The sequence below is a fragment of the Squalius cephalus genome (assembly GCF_949319135.1).
Source record: "Squalius cephalus genome assembly, chromosome: 14".
Taxonomy (NCBI): domain Eukaryota; kingdom Metazoa; phylum Chordata; class Actinopteri; order Cypriniformes; family Leuciscidae; genus Squalius; species Squalius cephalus.
Genome location: NC_137135.1, coordinates 5,387,161 through 5,401,731, shown reverse-complemented (window position 1 = coordinate 5,401,731; position 14,571 = coordinate 5,387,161).

Below are 14,571 nucleotides of genomic sequence, written 5' to 3'. Positions count from 1 at the left end.
GACATTTGTGCTTTTTTCAGTTGCTTATAAACATATTAATGGCAAAGGTGTAAATTCACTCTATATAGCACAAACAGGACTTCCATAATATGTGAGCCACATGTATGTACATGTTTTAATTTTTGAGAGAATAATGTTTATGCATGGTTATCGAAAAAACAAAAAATTAAAGTTTCTGAAATAAGGCCACAAAACACATACTAAATATGTGGCAATAAGACTTTTGACTAATGGATTTCATCGCCTAGTGTTTTTTCTTCAAAATGATATGAAAATCATCCTGCCTAATCATTCACAAAAAAACGATACATTGATTTTAGTTTTGTGAAACACTTTTAGTTTGGAAAGCCAATATGCGGATGGGGCGTAAACGCTCCAACAGCATCATGCATATGTAGTAGTTCACACCTGGTGAGACTACGTCCCTGCATACTTAATGAGCCATTCATTCAGGTGTGTCACCTATAGCTAACTTAAATATACAAGCTTCATAAAAATGATCATTCTAGGAGAAAATTTCAGATGGCATTTAGAGGCTTTTGCATCTGAACTCTTCATATATACACACACACACATATATATATATGCATGCACATACATACTTTATAATCTTTTCAAAACTAGTCAACGTCTTTCAAAACTAAAGTATACATTTTATCATACGTATTTCAAAGTAAAGGATTCATTAGTTAGTTGATGACTTTATTTTTGACAAAACACATACAGTATATATTCCTCATCTCAGTATAGCAATAGAGTTTGCTAAAAGCTGTTCATTCAATACAGCAGTATTTGAAAATCGATCATATTTTGTAAAATTACATTTATATTTGCATTTATGTCAAAACCTAGACACTTTTAAACATCAAAAGGACATTAATTCATATGTATTCGTGTCAAAATGACAAATAAACAGATTTTCCTATTCAATTTTGCATGGAAACGCTTCCAAGACGCTTGCGTGTCGCGTGAAAAATAGGCGTCGGTTCTATTTCTAGAATGCACGCGTTTTCCACGCGGCTCGTGCCGCGCCTGAGACGCGCGTCTCACACAGGCAGTATGCAAACTCTAAACTGTTAACATGGATGGGAGCCGAAATAAAAACGGACACGCCACGCAGCCGAGACGCTTACGCCACGCATCCAGTGTTTCACCGGCCTTATCCAGCGGATGTGGGCGTTTCACAGGTTTGTATGGATCGCCTCACATTTGCGTTTGAATAGCGCGGTCTCCGTAGGCGGAGTCACATTAAAACTTAATTAGCTGAGATGAGAACGACTGACATCTCTCTCTTTACATACATATTATATAAACTGTGAATATTTGTTTTTTATAAAAATTACTTCATTTGAAAGAAGAGAATTCAAGCTTCTTCATGCATGTGTGACTGTATGCCTGTTTGACTGAGTATTCGCTGAGTTACAGTTCATTTTCGGACGCGTTTCAGAATTGACTTCACTGACGGAGAGTAGGCAGAACTCGCATCATGTTTATTTTTCTTTACTTGGCGAAAAGCACAACACTTTGTTTTTATTATGAGCATACACAAAAAAAATACACACTAAACAGGATCGATTGATGTATAACACAAGCATATAAGATAAAAAATATTTTTTTTTTTTTTTTTTTTTTTTTTGCACTCATACGGAAAAAAACGAGCCTATCGCGCCGGCGCGATAGCCGACCTCAGGGGGTTATAGACGCCTGTCTCAAATACAAGCCGGTACAGTTCGGCGATTTGGGTAAATAGAAGCCCGGGCTATTATTTGAAGTTTTACGGTATTTAAAATATTTGAAAAAATATAAGCGTTTCTTAAGTCAATACTTTTTAATGGCTTGTCAACTTTCCATTCCTCTGCTGCGTGATTTTAGTCAGCTGGATTGCTTGAGCACTGGTCTACTGGAAAAATAATAGAGTCGTTGCAAATGTAACAATACATAGCTTAAGCTACATGTCGGAATAAACTGAAAGATTTTAGAATGTTAGGCATTCTAAACTTTTGAATAAGAAATAATATCAAGTCGTCAAAATTTCAGCATAGCTGATGTTTCTGGATCTGGCTCGGGCAACGTTACAATCCCAGAGGGAGATAATGCAGCCGAGTCATCATTTCCAGAGGTCAGCTCACCCTCTGATGCTGCAATCGGCATCCTGTACCCTGGAGAAGCCTGAATGAAAACGGCTGGTCGGGCCATTACAGAGAGACCAGCACGTTCAACGGGGGTCCACCGGCTGCGATGTGATAGAGGAGTGAGGGGCTCACAGGGATTGGTAACCGGGCGGGGAAGCCTCACTATGACCCTCTGATCACCCATCCCACACGGCGCCGTAGCGGGGCGTGGTAATGGGGACTCCAACTTCACGCATGAAGGAGAGTCTCAATCATAATATAATATAATATAATAATCGCGATAGTCATATCCTCGCAATGAGAACAAACTATCCACAAAAAGCTGCTTCAACATGCTGTATACATACACATACATTATATACACATATATAATACAAACACGTGAAACAACCATTGTGACCGTCCATATGGGGGGACAGGAAACGATCGCATCCAGAAACGCACGGGTGGAAGGGCATCAGGAAAAAGTCTTCCTTGAAGAAGCACCGACACACTCGCTCGTTTTTTTGCAAGCTCAACAACACTCTTCAGAGACACAATCAAACGACTCCAAAACAAAAAGCAACTAGTTTGTGCATCCACTTTCGTATTTATACCTGCTCCGCGGGGCGGAGTGTGTGATGCAAGTCACGCACGCAAAATTTCATTTGCTCGTGCTCGCACGCTCAAAGACAATCGGCTCCTTAGCGTTGTCCCATTTCATTCGACGTCGACTACGTCTGACGTTCTTGACTGAAAGGGAGTTATTGAGTCATTTATTCAAATGATTCGTTCAAACAGCTGAATCGTTCAGGAATGAGGCAGTTGTTTAATGGGTCATTGAATCTTTGACTCAACCGATTCATTCAAAGCGCTGAATCATTCAGTAATGCTGTTATGTGTTCCGGTGAGATGCGCTGTGGTTCTGCTGTGATCTTTGTTTGAAACTATTTTCGCTGCTCAAAAAGAACAAAAATAGTCAATATTGTGTCCAAAATGTAAGTGACTTCATATTAATACTGTATGTTCATTAAATTTCTTTGTGTGAACTGCGCTCATTTGTTTCCATTTCTCCTCATGAGGCTGCACGAACCTCAACAGCACAACCTTGTTACCATCAGACAGTCAGCGGCTGTTTGCGGATTGGTTGGCAGTCTGAATGTCGGCAGATATTTTTTAACAATACTAATTAAAAAATTTAATTCAATTTTAAATTTACAAATATTGTAAGTAAACAACAATTTTTATTAAGACTTTAAAAAATAATTCTGCATCTATTTTTAGGCACACCCTGGCACAACTCTGATGTACTGTATTTTCAATCCATACCGGCCTGTGCACATTTAGTCCATATATGGAACACATAAAGAAAAGCCATATCATGTGACAATCCAGGAAGTCCCTGACATTAACAAAGCTTCCAGAGATCGTTGTAACATGCAGATAAAGATGTTTTGGAAACAATAAACATGATTTCAACGATATATGATTTATCTGTGTTCTTCGAGCCATGTCAGGTATTTTCATAATAATAGATTATATTTATAATGTAATGCTCATCGATATAGACTTTATCATCGTGCAGAATACTATAAAATAATATATTTTCTGTCTGATTTTTTTTTCCAAAGCCAAATCAGATCACAGAAGGTTATTTAAAACACTCGACTTGCGTTATAAAGTAAGTTTGGAGCACAAACATGGCTTGAGTTGATACTTCAACTTCTACAGAAGTCTTTTTAAACCCTAGTATCTATACTTCTACCTGAGTAATGAATGTGAATACTTTTGACACCTCTGATTTAAAATTTGTACGGCGTGTTTTGTGTGAGAAAGCTCTATGCGGGAGGTGTGATCACGTCATTAATATGTAAGCTTTTCACACCTGAGAAAGACAAAGACCCTCCCCTAACGGCCCTATTAGGAGCCATCAGGCCCTATCATTCTGAGCAACCTTGCACAAAGAATGAGGAGATTTAAAAAAATAATGGCTTTTTGATTGTTTGGATTTATTTACAACACAACATAATCCAAAGATACAAAACAAATGACAAAAAAGCACTTACTGAAAACAATGATCCAAAGACATAGACCTTTGTGCCATTCCTAAAAACATTGTACATACCTTTCATTTCCAAGGTGTTTGATTTTCACTTTACCATGTTCATGTACAGAGACTCATGTGAATGTTGAAGTCAGCAGGACTCAGTGGCATATGGGCCCTGAAAAAAAAAAAAAATGAACATACTGATATCAAGAGAAAGGCCTGCACGATTTTGGGAATAAATTTTAGATTTTTCTGGTTAAAATTGCATTTTAAAATTCACAGAATACACACACACACACACACACACACACACACACAAATGTTTCCAACAATATATAATATAATGAACACCAGGTTTGTTGTGCCTTGTAGGCATAGGCTATGCGCAGTGCTGCATAAAATAATAATAACAATAACCTATAGCAGCCTGTAAATCTTCCAAAAGATTTCAGTAACAACTAAGCTAGAGAAAAATATATTGATTATCATATGTTACTTCAAATGTTTCCTTTCGTTATGATGATATGAAATGAGATAATAGTAAAAACATGAAGCCGTTTTGCTTTTCAAACGCGATCGCGTTCCAAAATATGAAACATTACGGTTACCATATACATATCTACATTTGAGCAGATATCCACAAACACAGTAACAGTAAACACGGGTCTAAATATTATAATATTCACCATATATATAGAAACAGTTCAACTGCAATGTGAAATTTATGCAACAATAACAAACTAATATGTAAGAATTTCTTACCTTACATCTTTCTTGTCTTCAAATCGCGTTCTTCTTCTTCTGAGGTAAATCCAATGTAAGCTCAAGGCGCGTCTTTCAAACTCGACGAAAAGCAGAGACTTGTGAAGTTTTTTCGTGCTTTGTTTTTGAGGTAACGAGCGCGTTCGCGTTCCATGTGGAGATTTGCATGTGAATCTCTTTTGCGCGCGTGGGCGTGGTCAAATTAAAAATAATGAGGAAGCGTTTGAGAAGCTGGACATCTTGTTGGTTTTATACAAATTACTTAAACAGAGAATATTTGTTTTCAGTTTGAATCCGATCATTTAAAAGTACACACTTAAATGTTTATAAAGGTATATGGCTCATAAATGTGTGACAAGTATTCGCTGAGTTTGGTTTCAGTTTATAGACGTGCTCAAGAAAAAAAAGTTCACTGCGACGGAGAGGCAGAACGCACACCCTGTTTATTTTCTTTATTTTACAAAAGCACAATGTTTTGATTTGATTGTAAGTGGACACATACAAAAGTAGAAATATCACAGATTCTTTTTTTATATTTCTTTTTTCTGTATGACCATAAATGACGGAGTAATTTAAGTTTATTGTGCTACAATGTGACGAAAATCCAGCAAAACAGGCGCGTTTGTCGACCCCAGAGGGTTAAGACATTTATTTTCCTTTGGTGGTACAGCCTGAGACATGCACAATAAAAAATAAATAAATAAATGCCTTCTGCATTTTTGTTCTGCTTTTACCTCCATTGTACCAAACTCGTACCGAACCGTGATGTCTGAACCGAGGTATGAACCGAACCGTGACTTCTGTGTACCGTTCCACCCCTACTCAGTGAAAAACAACTGGTGCTTGCATCCGCTTCCTATTTATATCCGCGCTACGGGGCGGAGCGCTAGATGCAAATTTCGCACACCAATGTGCATTCTGTTTATACTTGAAGATGACTGGAGCTCTCTGACCTGATCCCAATACATTGTGACATCGACGTAATGTCTCTGTTCCCCCCTTCAGGGAATGAGGCTCAATTTTGTTTTTGTTTTTTTCTGTTGTCTTTCTTTCTATAAGTTGCCAGATAAGGATCCACACCTGTCTTAAATTTGGGAATGTATTTAAGATGTCTGTTCTTTGTTGGAGCAGGAGTCTTATCCCTATCCTGCAGTTATCCTGGACCTTCATATTGTTTTTATATTCATTGTTTGCTTATTTACTGTTGTACGTCTATTTTCTTTATCATTTAACCCCTAGACTTAAATAAATATTTTGTTTAATATATTTTTGGACTCTGATCCCTTTATTTTGTTACTTCCTTGAGCCGGAATGTAACAATATAATGTAACAATGAATGTAACCGAGATGTTCTGCTGTTGTTCATAAATGCGTCATTGACAAATAAAGCTTAAAAAAAGTGTTTTCTTTAAAATATCTTTTTAAAATTGATGTCATGCATATATATCAGTCACGAATAATGTGTTTAAACAAGTTTCAGTTGTTAAATAACATTTCAAAGTGTTTAAATTCATTTTTGACTGTTTTTATGTCAGGCGGTACTACGGAGCCCCCCTAGTCCCACTTTGTCAAAAAAAAATTAATTATAACTATCTCGTGGCCTCAAGATAGTAACTCGTGGCCTCAAGATACTATCTCGTGGCCTCGAGATAGTAACTCATGGCCTCAAGATAGTATCTCGTGGCCTCAAGATAGTAACTCGTGGCCTCAAGATAGTATCTCGTGGCCTCAAGATACTATCTCGTGGCCTCAAGATAGTAACTCGTGGCCTCAAGATACTATCTCGTGGCCTCAAGATAGTAACTCATGGCCTCAAGATAGTATCTCGTGGCCTCAAGATAGTAACTCGTGGCCTCAAGATAGTATCTCGTGGCCTCAAGATACTATCTCGTGGCCTCAAGATAGTAACTCGTGGCCTCAAGATACTATCTCGTGGCCTCAAGATAGTATCTCGTGGCCACAAGATAGTAACTCGTGGCCTCAAGATAGTAAAGTGTCTGACACATGGACCCTTTGTTATTAAACTGGACCCTGTAGTGCAATACTTCACATTCTGTGCAATATTCTCTGTTTTAATATTCAGTGTGCAATATAGTTTGCTGCAGTTCTGTAAATCTTGTAGGCTGCATATCCATAGTCCTTTATAATTCTTCTTCATATTTTATAGCCTATATTTATACTTTTTACATGTATATACTTGTTTATTTACCAACTTCTATTATTATTTATATTCCTTTAAATGTCTTGATGTGCACATCAACTGTGACACAAGAATTGTCCCCCGGGTTATCAATAGCATCAATAAAGATTTACATTTACATTTATTCATTTAGCTGACGCTTTTATCCAAAGCGACTTACAATTGCTATATATGTCAGAGGTCGCACACCTCTGGAGCAACTAGGGGTTAAGTGTCTTGCTCAGGGACACATTGGTGTCTCACAGTGGATTCGAACCCGGGTCTCTCACACCAAAGGCATGTGTCTTATCCATTGCGCCACACCACCCCAATCAATAAAGATCAATAAAGTATTTCTGATTCTGATTTTAAGTTAGCCTATAGTGGAGTGTGCAGACGGGTTCATTAATTATTGAAGTGTTTCACATTTTGGTAGTTTTGAATGTAAGAAAAGCATGTGTCCGTGTAGCCTGAAAAAATGTCAGCAGAGGGCGTTCTAGGCTTAGGTCACGGTACCTCCGTCTGGCTGTATTTCCATATGTGTATTTCCCGGTATTTCCCAGTTGACGGCAAGGAGCTGTAGAAGAATAGCAGATGATCATATGAATCATTGTGACGGCCAGGCTTGGGAGGGTTACTTTAAAAATGTATTCCATTACAGTTACAAATTACTTCATAAAAAAAGTATTCAGTAATGTAATCCAAGTACTATAAGTAAGGAATAATTGACGACAGGCCGTTGAATTATTAGAAAAATAATGCACACCCGAGGTGGTAATGCGGTCACGACGCGAAGCGGAGTGGCCGTTACACCTCGGTGTGCATTATTTTTCTAATAATTCAACGGCCTGAAGTCAATTATTCCGCTTATACTACAGTTACCACACCTCGAAACATTGTTCAGATTATGTATTTCAAGACGTTTGTAAAGTTGTTGTCATTAAAACGCTCTTGTATGTAGGACTAATTTCTTACGCATGCCTCCGTTGCTAATTCCAAAACGTCATTTTAGAGTTAGTAACGGAGGTTTGAGCCACTGATAGCAGACTAATGCTGGGGACACACGACTAGTTGACACATTCTCTGACTGTTTTCATCGCAGCTTATTTTAAACACCGACTTTGAACACAGACTGAACGCGCTGAACACGCGTTTGGGCATGAATGATCAGTCATCAAATTACATTCATAACCGGCCTTGTGTCTTCGGCTCGGCTTTATGCAGTTATTAATTCAGTTATTAGAGAGAGATGTTGCAATAATGAGACAGAAAAGCATGTGCGTCAATATTATTATTTATTTATTAATTCAATTCGTTTTAATTAATTAATTCATTCTTTTTTTTTCTATTATTGACAGATGACAGTAGACTAGCCAAATAATTTTAAAAAAAAGCCTTTTAACAAGTAAGGCCTATCAATAATTATGTATTTGTTATATTATCTGCAATAAAAATCCGTGCTGCAGGACTATCCATTTATTTAGCCTATATTCAGTTTAATTTTCTATTGATTATAGATAGGAATATACTTTCTTTATTCAAATTAAACTGCATGTTTCCATTGATTGTGAAGCTAGACATTGAAAATTGCAGATCAAGCGCATGGGGCTAAATGTTTTTTCTTGTTATGAATTGTATACTATTTTCCGTTATTACAGTTGACTACGCGAAGTGATATGGAACTGTAATGCGGTCAAGACCTGCCTGGAACTACTTTAGCTGTGCGTTTCCCTGAAAATAATGCACACCTTAGAACGTTCATCAACCAATCAGATTCAAGCATTCAACGGCCCTGTAGTATAATATGAAAGTAATGTAACTGATTACTTTTGGATTACTTCAAGGTCACGTATATAAATAAAGTCAAGCAAGAAGAAATATTATTTAAAAAAAATAAAAAAACTTGTATTTATTAAAGGGGGGGTGAAATGCTATTTCATGCATACTGAGTTTTTTACACTGGTAAAGAGTTGGATTCCCATGCTAAACATGGACAAAGTTTCAAAAACTAAGTTGTACGTTTGAAGGAGTATTTTTGTTCCAAAAATACTCCTTCCGGTTTGTCACAAGTTTCGGAAAGTTTTTTTCCAGTATGGCTCTGTCTTACGTAAGATAGGGCGGAATTTCCTTATATGGGTCCTAAGGGCACTTCTCCGGTAAGATCGCGGCCGCGCGCGCACTCGTAGACTAGAGCAAGAGAGTGAAAGCAGTTCGCCATCAAAGCGCCCTGCCCGGCTTTTGGGAAGTTAATGTCACCAAAGAAGTGTGTTTGTAGTTGCCAGGGCAAGACAACCCTGCACAGATTCCCAAAGAACCCAGCGTTAAGGAACCCGTGGATGGAGTTTGTTTTCCTGAGCATAAACGGAGTTGTGTAACTGTTAGACTGTTTGTTCCCTGCATTTCGACGATGATTGTTTTATAAACAAAGCCCAGATCTACGGATTTGCAGATCGTCTAATGCTTAAGGATCGAGCAGTCACAATGATAAAGGTTTGCGGTCGTGCGTTGGAACCGGACGGTGAGTAAAACTGTTTGTTGAACAAATGTCTCTGTGTGTTGTCACTAGCTTGGCGCGTTAGCACAGCTAAGCTTCGCCCACAGGGCCCGCCCCCAGCCGCTCGTTTTTTTCCGGAAAGACTCGGTATCTTTCTGTTAAAAATGTAATAAAACAAAAGACTTTTTGGAGATATGAAGGATGCAATATTACTCTATAAGTACTCAAGATTAACAGGAGATTGAGTGAAAATGAGCATTTCACCCCCCCTTTAAGAATCTGGTCCAGTGTACAATATTTGCAAAATATACACACAGGCCTGAATATATATTTATGTAAAGGGCTATACAGACATCTAGTGGCTAATGTATGGTATTACAGATTATTTTGTTTTATTTTTAACTAATTTTTAACTAAAAAATAAAAACACAACATTTAAAATTTTTACACAATCTCCATATTAGTTTATTTTAAAATAGGCATACATGTTGACTAAAGCCGTGATCTTTCTTAATTTGCCTGACTGAACTTGCAGCATTGGCAGTGGGAGTTCCCCTACGTTACCTAGACAGCGAACATCCCGTTACATGAGAAAAGATTAAGAAAGGACATTTTGGGTACTAAAAAAGTTACTCTCCTAATTTCTACAAAATAGCAGCGGAATTTTCATTAATTAAAAGCGATTTTACCCGCAGGCAGCATCGTTTCTACTAGCAGCAGTGACTCAATCTGCGTCTAAGGAAATTGTAGAAAGCTGTTATTTGCACACGCACCAGCGCGTGGCACACGTGAGTCATTCCTGGCAACAGAACCAGGAACTACTGTATAATCAAGCAGCGCTTAATAAGATAAGATAAGATAAGATAAGATAAGACAAACTTTATTTATCCCGAGGGAAATTCTTTTGTCACAAGTATGCTCAATGCAGCAAAAGAACAAGAAAAAGTACATTAAATAATAATAACAACAATGAAATAGTGCAAATAAAATATAAATAAAATACAATAAAATACAGTAATATAACTATTAGTGCAAATGGTTCTGAAAAATGACAGTGCAAAATAAATAAAGAGAGTATAAGTATATAATAGTGGAATGAAACAAACAGTTAATGACATACATTTGTGTAATATTGCACAATTTGCCTACGGAACAAAGTAACATTAGTATTGACATTATTATTAATCCTGAGAAATCACCTACAGGGCAGTGAAGAGTTGTACAGTCTTATTGCCACAGGTAGGAAGGATTTCCTGTGACGATCAGTTCTGCATTTAGAGGCGATGAGTCTATTGCTGTGTGTGCTCCGATGGCCCATCAAAGAGGCATGCATGGGGTGAGAGGGGTTGTCCATGATACCGAGAAGCTTTTTTAGCATTCTCCTCTCAGTTACCTCTGTCAGGTTCTCCAGACTGACACCCAGGACAGCACCAGCCCTTTTAATCAACTTGTTCAGCCTGTTTGCATCAGCTGTCTTCACCCCACTGCCCCAACACACAGCAGCAAAGAACACGACACTCTCTACCACAGAGTGATAGAACATGGTCATCATTTTCCTACATACGTTAAAAGACCTAAGCCGCCTCAGTAGGAAAAGCCGACTCTGCCCTTTCTTGAAAACAGCGTTGATGTTGTTAGACCAGTCCAGTTTACAGTCAATATGTACCCCCAGATACCTGTAGTCCTCAACTACCTCCACATCAGTCCCTCTAATAATAACAGGGGTGGGAGGAGGAGCCTGCCTCCTAAAGTCCACAATCAATTCCTTTGTCTTTGTGATGTTAAGCTGTAAATGGTTTAGCTCACACCACTCAACAAAGCTGTCCACCACACTCCTATATTCCTCCTCCTGTCCATCCCTGATACAGCCCACAATGGCAGAATCATCAGAGAATTTCTGCAGATGACATGACTGAGACTTGTACCTGAAATCAGACGTGTAGAGGGTGAAGAGGAAGGGTGATAAGACGGTCCCCTGTGGCGCACCCGTACTGCTCAGGATGTTATCAGAGCAGCAGCTCTTCAGCCGTACATACTGTGGTCGATTTGTTAAATAGTCCGTAATCCAGGCTACCAGTGAGTCATCCACCTGCATTTCCGTGAGCTTATTCTTCAGCAGTGATGGTCTGATCGTGTTAAAAGCACTAGAGAAGTCGAAAAACATGATCCTCACCGTGTTCCCAACAATGTCTAAATGAGAATGTGCCTGGTCCAGCAGGTAGATGATTGCATCCTCCACACCGATACGGGGTTGATATGCAAACTGTAGTGGATCCAGCCAAGGCTCAACCAACAGACGCAGATGTTTCAGGATGAGTCTCTCCAGCGTCTTCATGATGTATGAAGTCAGAGCCACTGGCCTGTAGTCACTGGGGGTCGACGGATTGATTTTTTTGGGGACAGGAACCAGGCAGGATGTCTTCCATAGTGACGGGATCCTCTGCAGTTTCAGACTCATATTAAAGATCTGATGTAGAACTCCAGACAGCTGGGCACTTGAGGGCCCTGGGACTGACACCATCAGGGCCAGCAGCTTTACTGGAATTGAGTCTGCACAGTTCTCTTCTGATGTTATCTGCTGAGAGGGACAGAGAGAGACAGGCTGAGGGAGCAGGAGAGGGGGGAGGAGAATGGAGAAGGTGGTCGGAGCTGAGAGTGGGGACAGGAGACGCAGAACAGTCAAATCTATTGAAGTGCAGATTTAGATTGTTTGCACATTCAGCATCACCATCTATCCCAACCCCTCTCTTCTGTCTCAGGCCAGTAATGGCCCGCATTCCATTCCACACCTCCCTGGTATTATTCTCCTGAAGTTTGCTTTCCAGCTTCCTTTTATAGGACTCTTTTCCCTCAGAAATCTTGTCTTTGAGCTCCTTCTGCACCAATCTCAGCTGTTCTTTGTCACCGCTTCTAAAAGCTCTCTTTTTCTTGTTTAGTGTAGCTTTGATGTCTTTGGTTACCCAAGGTTTATTGTTGGGGAAGCAGCGAATGGTTTTTTTGGGAACCACTGTGTCCACACAGAAGTTGATATAATCTGTAACACAGCCTGTCAGATTGTCAATATTGTCCCCATGAGAATTACAGAGAACATCCCAGTTAGTTGCCTCAAAGCATCCCTGCAAAGTCTCCTCTGTCTCCATTGACCATCTTGTAACAGTCTTTGTAACTGCAGGCAGTCTCTGGATGGCAGGTATATAAAGGGGCTGAAGGTGGACAAGGTTGTGATCAGCATTGCCCAGAGGAGGAAGAGGGATGGAGGTATATGCCTCCGTAGCATTGGCATAGAACAGATCCAATGTTTTATTGTCTCTTGTTTTGCAGTCCACATATTGCTTAAACGTGGGTAAAACAGTGGTAAGATTTGTGTGATTGAAGTCTCCCGTTAAGGCTACAAACGCGGATGGGCATCGATTCAGGAGGTCCGCTGTCGCGGAGCTGATGACATCATACGCCCGCACTGCGTTCGCGTCCGGGGCAATGTAAACAATGATGATTATGGCTGAGGAAAACTCTCTAGGCAAATAATATGGTCTAAGACCGACTGCTAACAGTTCAATGTGTTTGTTACACACAGCCATCCTCACCTTAACATGACTTGGGGAACACCATCGGTTGTTTGCATAAAGAGCGAGTCCTCCTCCCCTCTTCTTCTCGCTACTGCCAGGGTCCCTGTCCGCTCTCACACACGTAAATCCGTTTAGATCAACCACCGGATCCAGAATGTTTTTATGCAGCCATGTCTCCGTGAAACACATGACACGGCATTCTCGGAAAAATTTTCTCTTTCCTTGTTAGCATTGTAAGCTCGTCCATCTTATTTGCCAGCGATCTAACGTTACCCATCACTACTGACGGGAGAGCAGGACGAAATCTTTTCTTCTTCAGTCGTCGTGCTTTCCCGGCTCTGCAGCCACGGTATCTCCTCTTGATCTCCGCGGGGATGTCGTGCTGAACACCAGCGCGGTTGTGCTGTCGGAGTCCCAGCAGCTGGTCCCGGCTGTAAACAAAGGGGCAGCGTGGCGTCGCGGTCATCGCAGCGTAGTTTTTATTTACTTAACAGTGCAGAAATTATAAAACTAAAAAACTTAAGTAAGTAAACAGCAATAAATATAAAAGGGGGAAAAAAAAAAGAAAGAAAAACGAAACTTAAAAACTTAAAAAGCAGAGAGCATGCGAGACGGGCTGCTATCTGAGACAGCGCCGGAAGATATTATTATATTATATTAATATAGTGTTATTATGCCAAAATACTTATTTATTTAGTTTTAAATGAAACCATTGTAATCCTGAAAGTATTGCCCCTTTTTTCAAAATGTAACTATAATCTGATTACTACGTTTTTTGGCGTAACTGTAACGGATTACAGTTACTGGATTTTTGTATCCTGATTACATAACGCCGTTACATGTATTCCGTTACTCCCCAACCTTGGTGACGGCTTTACAGAGGTAAGAGTGTTTTAATTAGCACTGTGAACATTTAGTTAGATGGCAAATTACTGAGTTAAGTCAACTGCAAGATTAGCTAGGTGTTCGAGCTGGAAGCATTAGCGATTAGCATATAAGTTAAGCAGGCTAATTCAACGTTATTCGGCTATCATTAGGCTAACGGTTCTTTAGCCTTTTTTGTAAATTTGTAACGTTAGTAACAGGGTGTAACGTTGACAGGTTGAAGAAGAAGACTAAGGTCAAGTGACGATACCAAATACTCAAGTTTTAATTCCAAAAGGCAAAATACATCCAAAATACAAAACAGTGTACTAACACAAGCAGCGTGCTCTAACACAAACAATAACCGACAAAAGAATGCAGACAGAGAAGGAACTTAAATACAGAGATGATGAGGTGACAACAGGTGAAGGTGATTATGCTGATAAACTAAACTAGACACAGGTGATGACACTGAACTAATGATGATAAAGAACTAATGAGGACAACCAAATCAAAGACATGAACAGAACAGAAGAAAACCAACTAAA